We start from the raw sequence: 15844 nt of genomic DNA on the forward strand, positions 1-15844 counted from the left end.
GGGCGTGAGCGGAAAACGGCCTAACGGTGTGCGGGACCGTAGCCCAGCTTCATGGAGACGGTTGCGAATGGTCCTCGCCGATACCCCAGGAGCAACAGTGTCCCTAATTTGCTGGGTAGTGGCGGTGCGGTCCCCTACGGCACTGCGTAGGATCCTACGGTCTTGGCGTGCATCCGTGCGTCGCTGCGGTCCGGTCCCAGGTCGACGGGCACGTGCACCTTCCGCCGACCACTGGCGACAACATCGATGTACTGTGGAGACCTCACGCCCCACGTGTTGAGCAATTCGGCGGTACGTCCACCCGGCCTCCCGCATGCCCACTATACGCCCTAAAGTCCGTCAACTGCACATACGGTTCACGTCCACGCTGTCGCGGCATGCTACCAGTGTTAAAGACTGCGATGGAGCTCCGTATGCCACGGCAAACTGGCTGACACTGACGGCGGCGGTGAACAAATGCTGCGCAGCTAGCGCCATTCGACGGCCAACACCGCGGTTCCTGGTGTGTCCGCTGTGCCGTGCGTGTGATCATTGCTTGTACAGCCCTCTCGCAGTGTCCGGAGCAAGTATGTTGGGTCTGACACAGCGGTGTCAATGTGTTCTTTTTTCCATTTCCAGGAGTGTATGTTGGTGTATCGACTGCAAGTAGAACATTTCGAATAAAGAGTAGGGAGAATTATTTATGCGGCTCTCATCTTCAGTAGCTGTCGCAGCTATTTTGGTTGTTAGGATTTTGTCACCTAAATCGGTAAAAATGGAACCCTACTAGTTTCACTTTCTTGACCTTCTATCTGTCTACCCAACCTTTAAAACCCGTTTTCCTCGAGTGCGGGTAGATATAATAAGAGGAAATGTATCGAACTTCTTACGGCATACGGTCCCTTGGTGGTGTAAAAAAGTGAGCTTCTGTGTCAACGCAACCTGAAGATACGGCCATTTATGTATAGAAAATTTACGCTAAAGGTCAAAAAATGGCTCTAATAACTATGCGAACAAATTGCTTAGGTCATCAGTCCCCTAGACCTAGAACTACTTGAACCTACCTAACCTAACACACATTCATGCCCGGGGAAGGATTCGAACCGACGGCGCAAGCAGCCGCGCGGTCCGCGATATGACGCCGTTGTGCGCACGGCTAACCCACGCCAGCAAGCTGTTAATATCACCTGGTGTTGCTAAAAAGTTATTCAATTCTGGTGAATGATTTTCTGTGCAGTTCATTTAAGATAGAATAACTATATTTGTGTTAGATTCGCAATCTGAGCATACGTACTATCCATAACCACACTTTAGCACCACGTTATAGTCACAGAAATACGAATACAACACACTGGCTTATATTTGAGGTATTTCGTTTCCCACGAATTGATGGCAGACGTTGCTGTGGCGTATTCGAAGTGCGAGCTTCGCCAATGCTGAAGCTATCTCAGCACATCAGCTGAGCGAACTTACTGCATTTCCTTAAAATTATATAAAATATACGCCTGTAAAGAAAAAAATAACTTGAAACAGCCGACCGGAGTGGCCGAGCGGCTCTAGGCGCTTCAGTCTGGAACCGCGCGACCGCTACGTTCGTAGGTTCGAATCCTGCCTCGGGCATGGATGTGTGTGATGTCCTTAAGTTAGTTAGGTTTAAGTAGTTCTAAGTTCTAGGGGCCTGATGACCTCAGATGTTAAGTCCCATAGTGCTCAGAGCCAATTGAACCATTTTTAACTTGAAACATTTGTTGCAGATGATTAGTTAAGGGATCAAAAAAAAAACACACACCTCTGCTTATGCTGCTTAGTATCGCTTATAGCCTCCTTCGGCTCGAAGTCTGTTGGGCATTGAGCCCACAACTCTAGCCACATAACTAGGAGATTCAAGTAACTCATTCCAAACGTCACGAATCACATCAGAAAGCTGTCGGCGAGTCGACGGTGACTGTCCCTTTTCCCGTATTACTCTGACCATTTCTGCCCAAATATTCTCAATGGGATTCATGTCAGCTCCTTTAGGTGGCCATTCCATTACAGTAATATTACTATGGTCGTCGAACCACCTCTTAACCACACGTGCCATATGAATAGGCGAGCGATCTTGTTGGAACATGATCTTATCATCGCCAGATATTGCTGTCACAGAAGGCAACACCACGTTCTCCAGAACTGATTTGTAATTTCGCGCATCGAGCCTTTCTTCTACTAACGACGGGAACCCACACCATTCGGCCGATATCCATCCCCATGCCGTTACCGATTAGCTGCCACTCACTCGGCAACTGTAAATATATTTTGGATTATACCTAGCATCTTTTGGCCGGTAAACAAGTACTTTTCCAGTTGTTGCCGCAGAGAAAACTTTTTCGTCCGTGAAAATCGTTCGCCTCCAAAACTGGAGAGGTTTGTCGACATTTTCAGCAGCAGAAGGAAGGCGGGCTTCTCTGTGGGAAACAGTCAATGTCTCTTTCACAGCAGCGCTTCTTGCTCTCAGTCCACCTTCCCTTAGACGACGAGTGACGGTCTTACTGCTAACATTGAAACCCAAAGTCTGCTGAATTTGTCGTGCGTTGACAAATGGGTGGTTCTCACTGAAACGGCGTTTTGCCGATCCTCAGCTGCTGTTGCTTTGCGGCGACGACCATAAGGCCTTCCATTCAGGTTACCACCCTCTTCCTTTCGTCTAATCCACCTGGCTACCGTCGGCGTGTGAAGAGCCACAGTTCTTGCTATATAGCCATTTTAAAATTCCTCTGCATGGAGTGCTATTATAGCGCCCTTGTCTGCCTCAGTCAGATGGGCCATTTAGCGTTGACTCAATGATTCGTCGTTGTTAATGTCTGTTGCGAAAACAGCGCTAGTAGGAAACAGACTGCCTCCTCCACGATTGCAGCCACAACGCAATGGCCAAGTCTGTGTAACACGGAAATCGATGGCATAAAAGAGAGATCGCAAGCCCGTACCCGTGTCATTACATAGTGGAGTAACTTAGAATCTGTAATTTTTCTCAGAAGGGACTGGTCCACTCTTGTCGTGTCTTATCCTGATAAATATTACATCAAATGAAATGTTTACATTTTGCATATGCGGCAGGCCTAACGCAAGAAACATTTCTGAAATATCTGAGGCAACCTGAAGAACATTCCGTGAATTTTAGCTGTGGAAGATTGCCTTATAAGAAGGAAAACGCGTTTATCCTCGCTCACCGTGTTTCCAAGTAGCGCAGTTTACTGTGGGGCATACATAGTTCTCGCCGGGCGTAAGAAGCGACACGACCAACCAAGGGAACTCGCCAGGTGCCATACGCTGATTGTCCTGAAACTTTGCTCAGTGAAGGAGAGGAGAAAATAGGCGAACATGTGTTTTGATTTATCTGCAGAAACTCGACCGTTTCCGGTAAAACGACGGTCAACGTTATCGACGCGCTGTTGCTATAGTGTAGATACCTTTGGCGCCCGAGAAAGCAATGGAAGCGGAGGCTCAGTGGCTACCGTCGTTCCTTCTTAACTTTCATTCCCGAGTTCGAGACCATATTGTTTTTTTTTACTATTATTTTTTTCCTCCCTCTCTATCAGAATTATCTACGAGTGTTTTTTCCAATTTATGTTGAAATAATGTTGTTATTCGTCAATTAATTCTCTGTGTTATTAATGAATTTAAAAAATAATAAACGAATGAGAAAATAACCTCCTTACAACCTGTCAGGTTGCAAGGACAATCACAAATATTTCACATCATTTTCTCATTCGTTTATTTTTTAACTTCTTTCATTACACAGTAAATTGACGAATAACGACAACATTATTTCAACATAAATTGGAATAAATAGTCGTAGATTATTCAGAGAGTGAGGGGGGAAGAAAAAGGAACAACCGGATTTCGAACTCGCAGCGCAAAATTCTGAAGTCGCGACGGTAGCCGCTGAGCCACCGCTTCAATTGAATCCTTATACACTAGAAGGTATCTACACTGTAGCAACAGCGCATTGAAAACTTTGTCCGTCGTTTTCTCAGAAGCGGTCGAATGTATGCATATAAACCGAGACACGTGTTCGCTTATTTTGTCCCCTCTTTCACTGAGCGAAGTTTTAGCAAGATCAGGGTATGCCACTTGGCGGGTACCTTCGTAAGTGGCGTGCGTTGCGATTCAGTAAACAGAATGCCTCCATTTTCAAATGGCTCTAAGCGATATGGGCCTTAACATCTGAGGTCATCAGTACCCTAGACTTAGAACTACTTAAACCTAACTAACCTAAGGACGTCACACACATCCATGCTCGAGGCAGGATTCGAACCTGCGATGTCCGAGGCAGGATTCGAACCTGCGACCGCAGCAGCCGCATGATTCCGGACTGAAGCGCCTAGAACCGCTCGACCACAGAGGCCGGCGCGTCCGCTTTCCCCGACTACTCATTGACATGTTTGGAAACATTCGTTCTTGTAGTGGCAGTTTTCATTATGAGGGCTGGTTTTCCTGATAACTATCTACTAATGGACTTTCCTCGTAATTTACTTTACTGTGTAGTAGACCTACTGCAACGACTTGAACCGGAAATGTTTGTTTATTTGGATAGTCCGTTTCTTAGTTGCCATGTTGTTGTTGTTGTGGTCTTCAGTCCTGAGACTGGTTTGATGCAGCTCTCCATGCTACTCTATCCTGTGCAAGCTTCTTCATCTCCCAGTACCTACTGCAACCTACAGCCTTCTGAATCTGCTTAGTGTAGTCATCTCTTGGTCTCCCTCTACGATTTTTACCCTCCACGCTGCCCTCCAATACTAAATTGGTGATCCCTCGATGCCTCAGAAGTTGCCATATTTCGCTATAATATTTTCCTTTCAAAACGGCAAGTTTAGATGACCACTGCTACTTGGTAACATCAGTAACATTTAATACTTTGAAACAGTTACGTGTGGTGTACGACGAGTGTACTCTGTTGAATTGGGAATACATTAAACACGAAAGCTGCGTCCAGTAACAATAATTAACTTTCGGTTACATGACAAAACACAAGTCGAAATACTGTTAATTCATCTCAGTACCCAGTAAAACTTAAACTGGAACGATCGCAAACATACTTTTGTGAGGAAGGCGAACGAAAGACTGCGTTTTACTGACCGCACACTAAGAATACTCAACAGGTCTACTGAAGACACTGTCTACACTATGTTTGTCCGTCCACTGCTAAACTATTCCTGCGCGGTATGGGATCCTTGATAGACGGTGCACGTCAAAAACGCCAAGGAACGGTAGCACGATTTGTAATGTCACGAAATAGGGGAGAGAGAGTCCCAGATTTGATAAGCGAGTTGGGGTGACATTCATGAAAAAAAAGCGTTTTTCGTTGCCGCGAAAACTTTTCACTAAATTTCAATCACCAACATCTGTTCTCAATGCCAAAACATTATTTCCATGGGAACTTACACAGGAAGAAATGACCATAGTAATAATGTAATTCAAGACTCGTAAGAGAAAATTTAAGTGGTCTTTTTTCCTACATGCTCTTAAAGAGTGGGACGGTAGAGAAACAGTCCGAAGGTGGTTCGATGAACCCACAGCCAGGCACGTAAGTGTGGATTGCAAAGAAATCCTGTAGATGGACTCATGTAGATGTAACAACGAAATTATGTTGTAATTGCGACATGTGTGTTACATTTGATTTGAACATCGAAGTTGTTTGCTGTTTATTTATTTTTTTGTTCATTTTTTTCAGCCATAGACAAACACCTAGGTGCGTTAAATTGATACTAAAATAAAGTGTCATGTATGGACCAATAACAATAAATTCTTGACTACTTGTTATGCTACTGCTGTATCTGCCAGCGTCTTCAGAAATAAATATCGCTTACGACGTTCCTAGGATGTTTATAAGTGGATATTGCAGACGACTTCGAGCAAAATTTGAATGGAACTTCGTAAAAGTTCCGTGATCAAACGATCTAAATTGCTGGCGAATAGAGTTTATCCTCACTAGACAGTATATATTATCATTATAGATGATATGAAAAGGGTTTCGCCGGGCGCGGTGGCCGACCGGTTCTAGGAGCTTCAGTCACGAACCGCGCGGCTGCTTCAGTCGCAGGTTGGAATCCTCCCTCGGGCATGGATGTGTGTGGTGTCCTTAGGTTAGGCAGGTTTGAGTAGTTCTAGGTGTAGGGGACTGATGACCTAAGCAGTTTGGTCGCATAGTTCTTAGAGCCATTTTTTGACCTTTCGCGTATATCTTCTATACATAAATGGCCGTATCTTCAGATTGCGTTAACATAGGGTCTTACTTTTTTACACCACGAAGGGACCGTATACCGCAGGAAGTGCGATACATTTCCGCTTATTATGTCTACCCGTACTCGAGGTAAACGGGTTTTAAAGATTGGGTAGACAGATAGACGGTCGAGAACGTGAAACTAGTAGGGTTACATTTTTACCGATTCAGGTGACGAAATCCTAACAACGGAAATAGCTACCACAGTTACTGAATGGAGCCGTATAAAAATTCCCCCCAACTCTTTATTCGAAATGTTCTACTTGCAGTCGATACATCAACATTCAACATATTACTCGTAGCTAAGCTTTCGATCCAAATCACGTTTACAGGAACGCAAATAAAATCTATTTGCCTATACACGTAGTAGTTCAGATCCCAGTATTAATGCCACCGCAATTTAGAAGTGCGAGCATTCCCATTGCTAGCTAGCTTAAGAAACACCTCGGCTAATGAACGGTTTCTGGCTGTAGCGAGTCTAATGGAGAATTCGAAACATTGTAGAATACATTCGGCAGCTATGTAGCCGTTTATTTCCTGGGGTGGTCAGAATTATCCTACTACATTTACTCGTTAATATCAGTATTTTGTTATTTCGCTAAACATCCCGAATGATGGTCGCATAAGCGGTGACATAAAGGTAGAAAATTCATGTTTTTGAGTCCACAAAGCTCTATGCAACAGAAACTGCAGATCATTTTGCCATTTTCATTGCGAAACTGCCGGCTTATTTATGTCTGGTGTAATAATAGAGGGCTGTTTGCCGGGGTTGTCTGCTAGCGTAGTGAAAGGTGTTTGCTACTGTAAGGGAGGTCTGGTTTGTTTTCGGTTCTAGTCTCGATGGAGGCAGATAGACTATCAGTAAAGCAATTTTAAGAAATTCTCGCGCCCCCCAATACGTTTTATTGCTACCTTTATTCTGTACTGGCGCCCTGTGGATGTCAATATGAAACTCTTGTAGAATTTCATACTTGTTACTGCCTAATTTTTCCGCTTCTGTCAATAATTGAACCGACTCAAGTGTGACGCTGAATGATTTTTAATTGAATTTCGTTATGAATCTTCACGCATTGCTAAATTTGCACACTTTCATTGTAGGCCACTGCAATCCAGCATGACTGATCTGAACGTTGACACAGACTGTTTCGCTGCCGAATGCACATAATATTTTGATAATTCTTAACGATCTGGGCACTTTGTCTTACTAAAACAGTTATGTTGTCTCGATAAGCTGAAATTCATTTTTATTAGTACAGTTCATACTAATTAGCGTTTTTCCTTAATTCATATCTTATATTTATGTGCTATGATTAACGCACTAATCAGCATTAATATAGTCTTACACATGATTAAAAACTGTCTGACAAAGTTCGGATAGTTTGTCAGTTTCACGCCTGTGCATAGTATGCTGGTTGCACATCTTCGCCTTGTCTGTAATGCAATGTAGCAGACTTCAAAGCTGTGCGGATCAGCATAACGAAAAGGCGAGGGGTCTCGCTCGTTTTGTCTACGACTGTACAGGCACGTCAGTGTTGTTGTGAATAGTCAGTGTCCTCTAGGCGAACAAACAACAAATACACAACATAGGCTCTTAGTCTTTGCATGGTTGTACTTGTTTTATCATCAGAATGTGGATACAAAAGAATATTCGAAATGATATCCCTGTTCTGTAGTTGTGTTAGGTAATAGAAAACTTTTGATCGGTGGTGCATGATTGTTGGCAACACAAGATATTATTGACCTACTTGTAAGCGCTCAATTGAGAGAGAAATAAGTTGGTACTTGCGCCACTGTGTGCCGTACGATTCGATAGCTGTAATAGTGTGTGTACTACTGCTGAAAGTCTGAGAGGTAAGAGTTAAACCTATATATGACTTTCTTTACCAGGAATGTTGCCAATTCATTATGCAAGGTGTGTCCAGAAAGTAAGCTGAATAAATCCATAAAGAACAATTTACTGAAAATAAAAGTACAAATGTTCAGTATTCTTCAAAATAGCACTTCTGGGCGTCAATACACTTTTTCAAGTGATTCTGCCAGGTCTGATAGCCTTCTTGGAACCTCCTTCAGACACCACATCACAGCAACTTTCATGTCTTCTACCATACCAAAACGATGGCCCTTTAAGCTTCTCTTTGTTTGAGGAAACAAAAGAAGTTCGCAAGTTTCAGATCGGGACTGTATGGTTGCTGGGGCAGCATTGCCACACCGTGCCTGGTCAGTAGCTCACTAACAGTGAAGGCAATATGAGATGGAGTGACCAGTTTCCTCTGATCTCCTTCCTGTCAGTAAACACTCGTTTTCTGAGCCTTTCAAGGAATTTCAGCTGGCTGTTGACAGTTTGTCCTTTGTGGCACCAACTCCGAGTGGACAATACTTTTGGAATCAAGGAAGATGACGAACGTCGTCTTCACACAGGATTTCGTAATCCTTGCCTTTTTTTGGCTTCAGGGAAGTCTTTATGTGCTGCTCTGCACTTTGACTTTTTGATTTAATGCCGTGTCACTGCTCAGTGGATCGTGGCATTTTGATCCCCTGATGCATCACTCGAACACAGGTGCACACTACGAGCAATCTATACTGGGCAACAGTAGCAGGCTACTGAGAAGGGACACGTTGCCTTCCCAAGACACCCCACCATTTTTTCCATTACCAGTCACAACACTGCAACCTTCTGGATTGTCAGGAAAAAATAATTGGAACACACTTTCTGGACACACTCTGTATATCGCATAGGCCTGGCTCCAAGGAGTTTGCCACCTCGTGCGGAAATTTCAAGCGCCGCCACCCCTCCTCCCCCCCCCCCCCCCCCATTTTTCGACATAGTCAACTTTTCTCGCAATATAATTCAAACATGACGCCTTATTTTCACATATCACACTCATTCGTCTCTTTGCTGTGAATACGACTTTAAGATCAAAGCAGCAGTAAGTGATATGTTTGCAGTGCAAGATATTTTAAGCTATTAACTCCAAAGTTAATACGTCAACCGAGATTAATTTATGTCACCGGCAGAGCATAAAACTAAAATCTGTCCACCTTTTCTAGTTCCTTGAGCAAAGGATGAGCGTCTTTCGGAATAACTGCTGTGTAAATCACAGATTCCTGAATGAATGCGCTTTGTACAGAGACATTTATCTTCACATGCGGCATATATTCGTCGCAGCGCATAATTAAGACAAAGAAACAAAAGCACACATATTCACTGCACACTGAACTAAGGTCAGGACATCTAAAGATAAATATTTATATTCGATATAATCTACTGTTGTTATTGTCAATATCGATGCCAGAGATTAATCGATTTAAAAACATCTCAGGGAACAATAAAAATAAACGGACTGTAGTATGTGAAATCTTCAAAAATCGGTCTGCACAGGCAGACGAGTTTGTCAATGTGACAGCAGAACCCCTCTAATCCTTTACCTTCGGGACCGGGACCATTGTTGGAACGATAAAAAGGTCGGATTATCCGAAAAATCTAATATTTATTGCAAAACATGTAAAAAGACATTTAATACCGAAAATCAAACGATTTAAGAACTGAAAGACATCTACAGTAATATAAAAAGATGTTTTTTACACAGTGTTAAACAATATAATACCTAAAAAACGTATACACACTCTATGATATGTATTGGTTTTAAAAGGAAAAACGACAAACAATACTGTAAACTAAAAAAATGTTTATAACACTGTATTTAAAAAAGAAATTTTTTACAAAGAAATAAACTACAGAATGTATAAACTAAGAAATTATTATACTGTATGCACTGTTTTTACAGTAAAAACGAAAACTAATTACTTGGAAAAAAAGTCAGTGATACATTTTTGTTTAGCAGATGTTATTCTAGATTTGGCTGCAGTGTCCCTCCATTTTTTTTATCCACAAAAAGTCCATTGGAGTTGAAGTTGCATTTTGCTCGATGTATTGAAGGGCGATGTCAAAAGCGTTGTTTGCATCGTTGTGTGGGTTTCGTCTTCGCCGTCCGAGTCCACATTCACAGTTTCCTGGCTCACAGCGGCAACAATGTGGTCATCATTAAGCTCTTCAAAAGTGTCACAGTCTTTCTCACATTTGTTGATCCACACTTCAACTTCATTGGCAGGGACGTTCGGCTCCAGAGTTTGTACATCTTCAGAGATTTCTAGCACGTCACTGTTTTGCTCACCTTTGGTATGCTCATTTTCAGTCTTAACTTGCGGCCAAAGCTTACGCCATGTATTTCCGCAGTGAGGCAGGTTATATAGTTCATCCCATGCTGCAGCGATTGCGTAGATAGCATCTTTGATGTTCAGGGATTTCATTGCCTCAAATAAGTTATGACGTCCTTCAGATTTTTCCAAGATTGAGCTGATATACTTTATGCGAAATCACCTTTTTAACCATTTGATAACACACTGATCCAGTGGTTGGATGAGTGACGTCACATTAGGAGGCAGAAAGAGAGCTTTTATGTCCCCTTTCACTAAATCTTCCTTATCTGGGTGTGATGGTGCATTATCCAACAGCATTAGAGCATGAACAGGTAGATTATTTTTTGCTTCAAGTCTTTTTCGACCGATGACACAAACCCGTAGAAAAAAAACAGGATTTAATAAAGTTGCAGTCCATCCAAGCAGATTTTTGATTGCGTTAACAAACCGGCTAGGAAGATAAGTTTATATTTTTGAATGCCCTAGGCTTCTTAGGTTTACCAATGACAAACAAGGGGAGCTTGAGGTTACCATCTGCATTGCTACAAGGAATGACGGTTATTCTATCTTTTATAAGTTTCATTCCTACCACGGATTCATTTGAAGCTGTGAGCGTTTTTGCTGGCAATATTTTAAATTTCAGCCTTGTCTTGTCGCTGTTATGCACTTGGCAGGGTAACAGTTCATTTTCCTCTACAATGTCTTGAAACTTAACAGAAAACTCCTTAGCAGCTGCTGCATCGGCAGATAGATTTTCACCGGAAATAGAAACAAATCGGACACCATGACGAGTTTCGCAAACGATCAATCCAACCTTCACTGGCAGCAAATTTACTTTCAGCTTCCAGTTTTTTGTGCAAACTATTACTTTTTCTATGAGAATTGTCCCGCATACTGGAGTTCCTTTCCTTCTTTCTTGACAAAACCACGTCCACAATGCGTTATCGAGCAGTTCTAGTTTAGGTTTTTTAATGTTTTGCGATTCTTCAGAGTGTTTTCACCATCGATAGTAACTGTATAGGATTCAATGTCTTTCCGATTCTTCATCCAATCCTTAATTGTCGTAACATCTACATTCAGTTCCTTTGCAATTTTTTGGAGCTATTCTCCTTCGTCCAGTCTTTGTAGCACTGTTAATTTTTCATTTAGTGAAAGAATTACGTGTTTACGTTTGAATCCAGACATATTGAAAAACAGACAACTGTACACACAATGAATCTACAGTAATAAGTACTGTAGAGAACACGGAATAAAGCAAACAACGATGTATTTTAATTCCAACAAAGGATAAAACTGCACAACCTCATACCGTATAACAATATTCACAGCGATAGACACCGCAACAATGGCCCGACAAGCGTCCAGTCAGTGACAAGTCGGCACAGTTTCATGAGCCTCAGCATGGTCGGACTAACCAGACAGTCAGACCATCCAAGGTCGGATTAGAGGGGTTCTACTGTATTTCGCCATAGAACAAAATAAATTTAAGCATACCCTACACCAAATCTACATTATGCAAATGACTGAGAAAGTGTGACATACGTAAATCAATCAAAACTAAAATTAATGAAAAACATTTGTGGAACGCTTACCTTATGACAGATTGTTTTCTTGCTTTGACACCAGTGAACTCCTGTATTACTTCGTTCAAATCCAAAGCTTCATCTAGCCCACGTTCAATCGCACCACTGCCAGCTCACTCAGTCGCGCCTGGCCCATTGTTGATCTCGGGTATGTTTTTATCAGTTTAAATTTTGAAAACCGTCGTTCTCCACTTGCCACTGTCACCCGTTGTATCAGCAAAATTCGTAATGATACACTTACGTTGAGGGCAAAGTCATACTATTGTATGAGTTTCAACATTTGAGTTGGCATTCTACCAGGCTTCACCAACATTGACACTGCTTTCAGTTCATATTTAAAATCGACAAGACTGATGTCCTTAGCCTGTCTGTGACTAAAACTGTCGCACAGCTTGGAACACTTTTCACTTAAAACGCAAGGTCACATATCCTTAATTTTACTAATATCATACAAAAAATCAAAAAGCTCACTGTGACTTTTGAAATCAATCACTGAGAGCGCATATACCTTTGCAGCATCATTCACAACTAGTTTTAAGGAATGACTACTGCAAGGAGCATAATAGGATTTAAATCTAAAATCCTCTTTTGTGTTCCTAAGTTCTTGCCTTTCACATTAAAGCCGTTATCATAGCCATGACCGCTCATGTCCGCCACAGGTATTTTAATTTCTTCTAACTGTTTTAAGACTACCTCTGTAAGCCCCAAACCAGACGCATCTCTTACAGGTACAAATCCAAGAAAATGTTCACTTTTATTTACATCACGTGTGTCAAGATCAGTAGAAATCACATTCACAAAACGCACTATCATTTTCATATTCTCAACACAAGAAATATCTGGTATACAGTCTACAATTAAACTACAATATTTAGCAGATCTGAATAAAGACAATATTTTGTTTTTAATTTTTTGATGGATAATGCGAATTATTACATTTGGTGTGTTTTTACCCAGATAATGACGAGACTTATTTTCACCATGGGTTGTTCTACTTATAGGTTCACCGGGAACTGAACCAAATAATTCGACCAATTTTAAGAAATTCCCATTGTTGTGAGTGAACAGTTCGTTTGGAGTTCCTCTTGAGGCAAGACACTGTCTAGCAAAAAACTGGATAATTGCTATAAGGCGATCAGTTACACCTTTCAAATGCTGGGTTTCTGCATTTAATATCTGCAGGGTTCCTGCATCGACAGTACTGTCAGATTTTAATCCTCTGGCGAGTTCACCCACTTTCGCTGCGATTCCAAATGCTCTTGGGACTAGCTAGTCTCAGAAATGTGCCACCAGTTATTACAACCATCTGAAGTCAACGATATTTTAATGTTCGAAAAGAGTTTACGGCTGAAACAAAAAACAGCATTTGCACTTTTTCAATAAATTTCCTCTGAACACTTTCACCATTGCACAAACTGTAACTGTAATTTTTAGAGATAAAGCAGCTTTCACATTCCATCTTTTCTGGAGGCCGTCTCTTGACTAACGTTGGCCTAACAAAATCATCTATTTTGTCATGTCATTTTGCAGGATCTGAATCAACTACATCACTGACAGTTTGAGTATCAGATGAGCACTTTCTAGAATCAGCTGGAGCAGTTTCACATTCATCAGAGAGCTTGCATACAAGATCATGTTTACCCTGCAACGTTGAAGGCACATCTTCTTCTACCGAACGCTTACCCTGATTTACGTCTACATCTGCATTTGCGCTTGGATCATTCTGATCAAAATCTTCTTTATGTTGGATAAAATAATAGAACGAAATTTCAATTTTTTGTCTACATTTTCTCTTTCCACTCGTCTTTTCAGGTTGCTTGAATGGCGCTTTCTGCCGTCAGACATTGCAACAGTTTTATAACACTCGCAATAACTCAGTGTCTAATGAAAACATGTCGCGTCACTGTGAGAAAGCGTTTCGTACAGGACTAACTATACGGTGGCACTGCCAGCTGAATGTACAGTTATCAACTGATAACACAATTGTTATTGCCTTTACCTAACAGCCTCCAAATGGAATGATACGGCTGGTGATAGAACAGTCTTTACCTACATCGTTATTGTTCGAAGTTAATAGACGAAACAAAATTGTGTCTGGCAAATAAAATATGTCTCTAACAAGTGTACCACATACAGACCTATATTAGCGCCATAATCCACAGTTCGACATAGGGTTGCCACTTTCTTCACCAAAAAGGAAGGTTTTTCATGGACATATTTTTTAATGGCTAGTGCATTCATATTTTTATTAAATGCCATTTTCAATCAAAAATAGCTCACATTTACAAAATGGTTCAAATGGCTCTAAGCACTATGGGACTTAACTTCTGAGGTCATCAGTCCCTAGAACTTAGAACTACTTAAACCTAACTTACCTAAGGACATCACACACATCCATGCCCGAGGCAGGACTCGAACCTGCGACCGTAGCGGTCGCGCGGCTCCCGACTGTAGCTTCTAGAACTGCTCGGCCACTCCGGCCGGCTCACATTTATATCTTAAGTCCTATTCCTTCATAGCATTATGGTATTTTGAAACTGATTTAGCTTTATGTAGGAATGTACTGTCATTCTTTAGCTGGTTAAAACAATCTTTGCAGGACATGTCAAAATTTATTACTATTTGAAGCTCTGATTTTATAAATTCTGGTGAACACCTGTTCCTAACATCAGTCCACTTGTTCTTCATCATCGACAACACTCATTCCACAAATGCATTTGAACCTGGTATGCTTAGCATAAAACACATGAGCCGAGAGATATTTGTCACTTTTTGTTGAGGCACTAGTGTGAAGAATTTTACCCACTTAGAAGCAACATCACCATCCTTAGTGATACAGTTAGTAAAGTTATCTTTCACTTCACAAAATTCTTCATATAGCTGATCCAGGATGATCCTATCTTGTAGATTAAGTGTTTCCACTGCAAGTTTAATATCACAATATTGTAATTCCCCATTCAAAGAGAGAGGTTCCAACCTTGCATTCTTATTACTAGCTGAGAAGTCACAATGGTTTTCAAGATATTTTAACAATGTATCATAAAAAGAACCAAATTCACATGAAATCTTATTAAGAGATGTTGATGAAATCGCTCCCATTAATTTCTTGGTTTCACTCCCATAGAATTTATCCTTCTTTCTTTGTGTAATCTTCTTATACATCATGCACAGACTGTTATGTGATTCAGTGATGCTTAGCTCACTTTTCTCAGGTATTTGGATACTGTTTGCATTTGACCTCCTATATTTGACACAAAATGCAAGTAAATTTCGTGAATAATTCCTTTCACTGGTTCTTCAGCTAAAAATAGTGATGCAAGTTGCTTTGGACAGGCATCAATGCTCCTGAAATAGCTCTTTATAGCTGGCCAACACTCAATCAATTTGTTAATGGCAGGAGTTAAGGACAGCCATCTTGTAGGCACATGCCTTAATGTCTCAGACCACTCAAAATCCATAAATTCAAAAAATGATTTCAGTTCCTCACGCGTTTTAGCTGATTCTGGAATGATTATAGATCTTCAAAACAAGATTCTCTACATCTATTTCCAGCTCTTCCATAACATGCTTCATCGCATTATGAACCATGTGGTTTGAACATATGGCTTTCTCAGGTTGGAATTTACGGAAAGCAGTAATTGATAAACAGATTGTTTCCTGCCAAAATTCACATTAGCATTGTCAGCACTTTATGCAGTTAAATTATTAATATTTAGTGAATGGTTCTCCAGACTATCAAAGTTAACTTTGCCACTGCATTTGAAGTTTCATCAGGCTGTTCAATAAATGTCAACAGTTTCTTCTGTACACCTACTAAAGGTTCAAA

Source organism: Schistocerca gregaria, chromosome 7 (assembly GCF_023897955.1).
Source record: "Schistocerca gregaria isolate iqSchGreg1 chromosome 7, iqSchGreg1.2, whole genome shotgun sequence".
Taxonomy (NCBI): domain Eukaryota; kingdom Metazoa; phylum Arthropoda; class Insecta; order Orthoptera; family Acrididae; genus Schistocerca; species Schistocerca gregaria.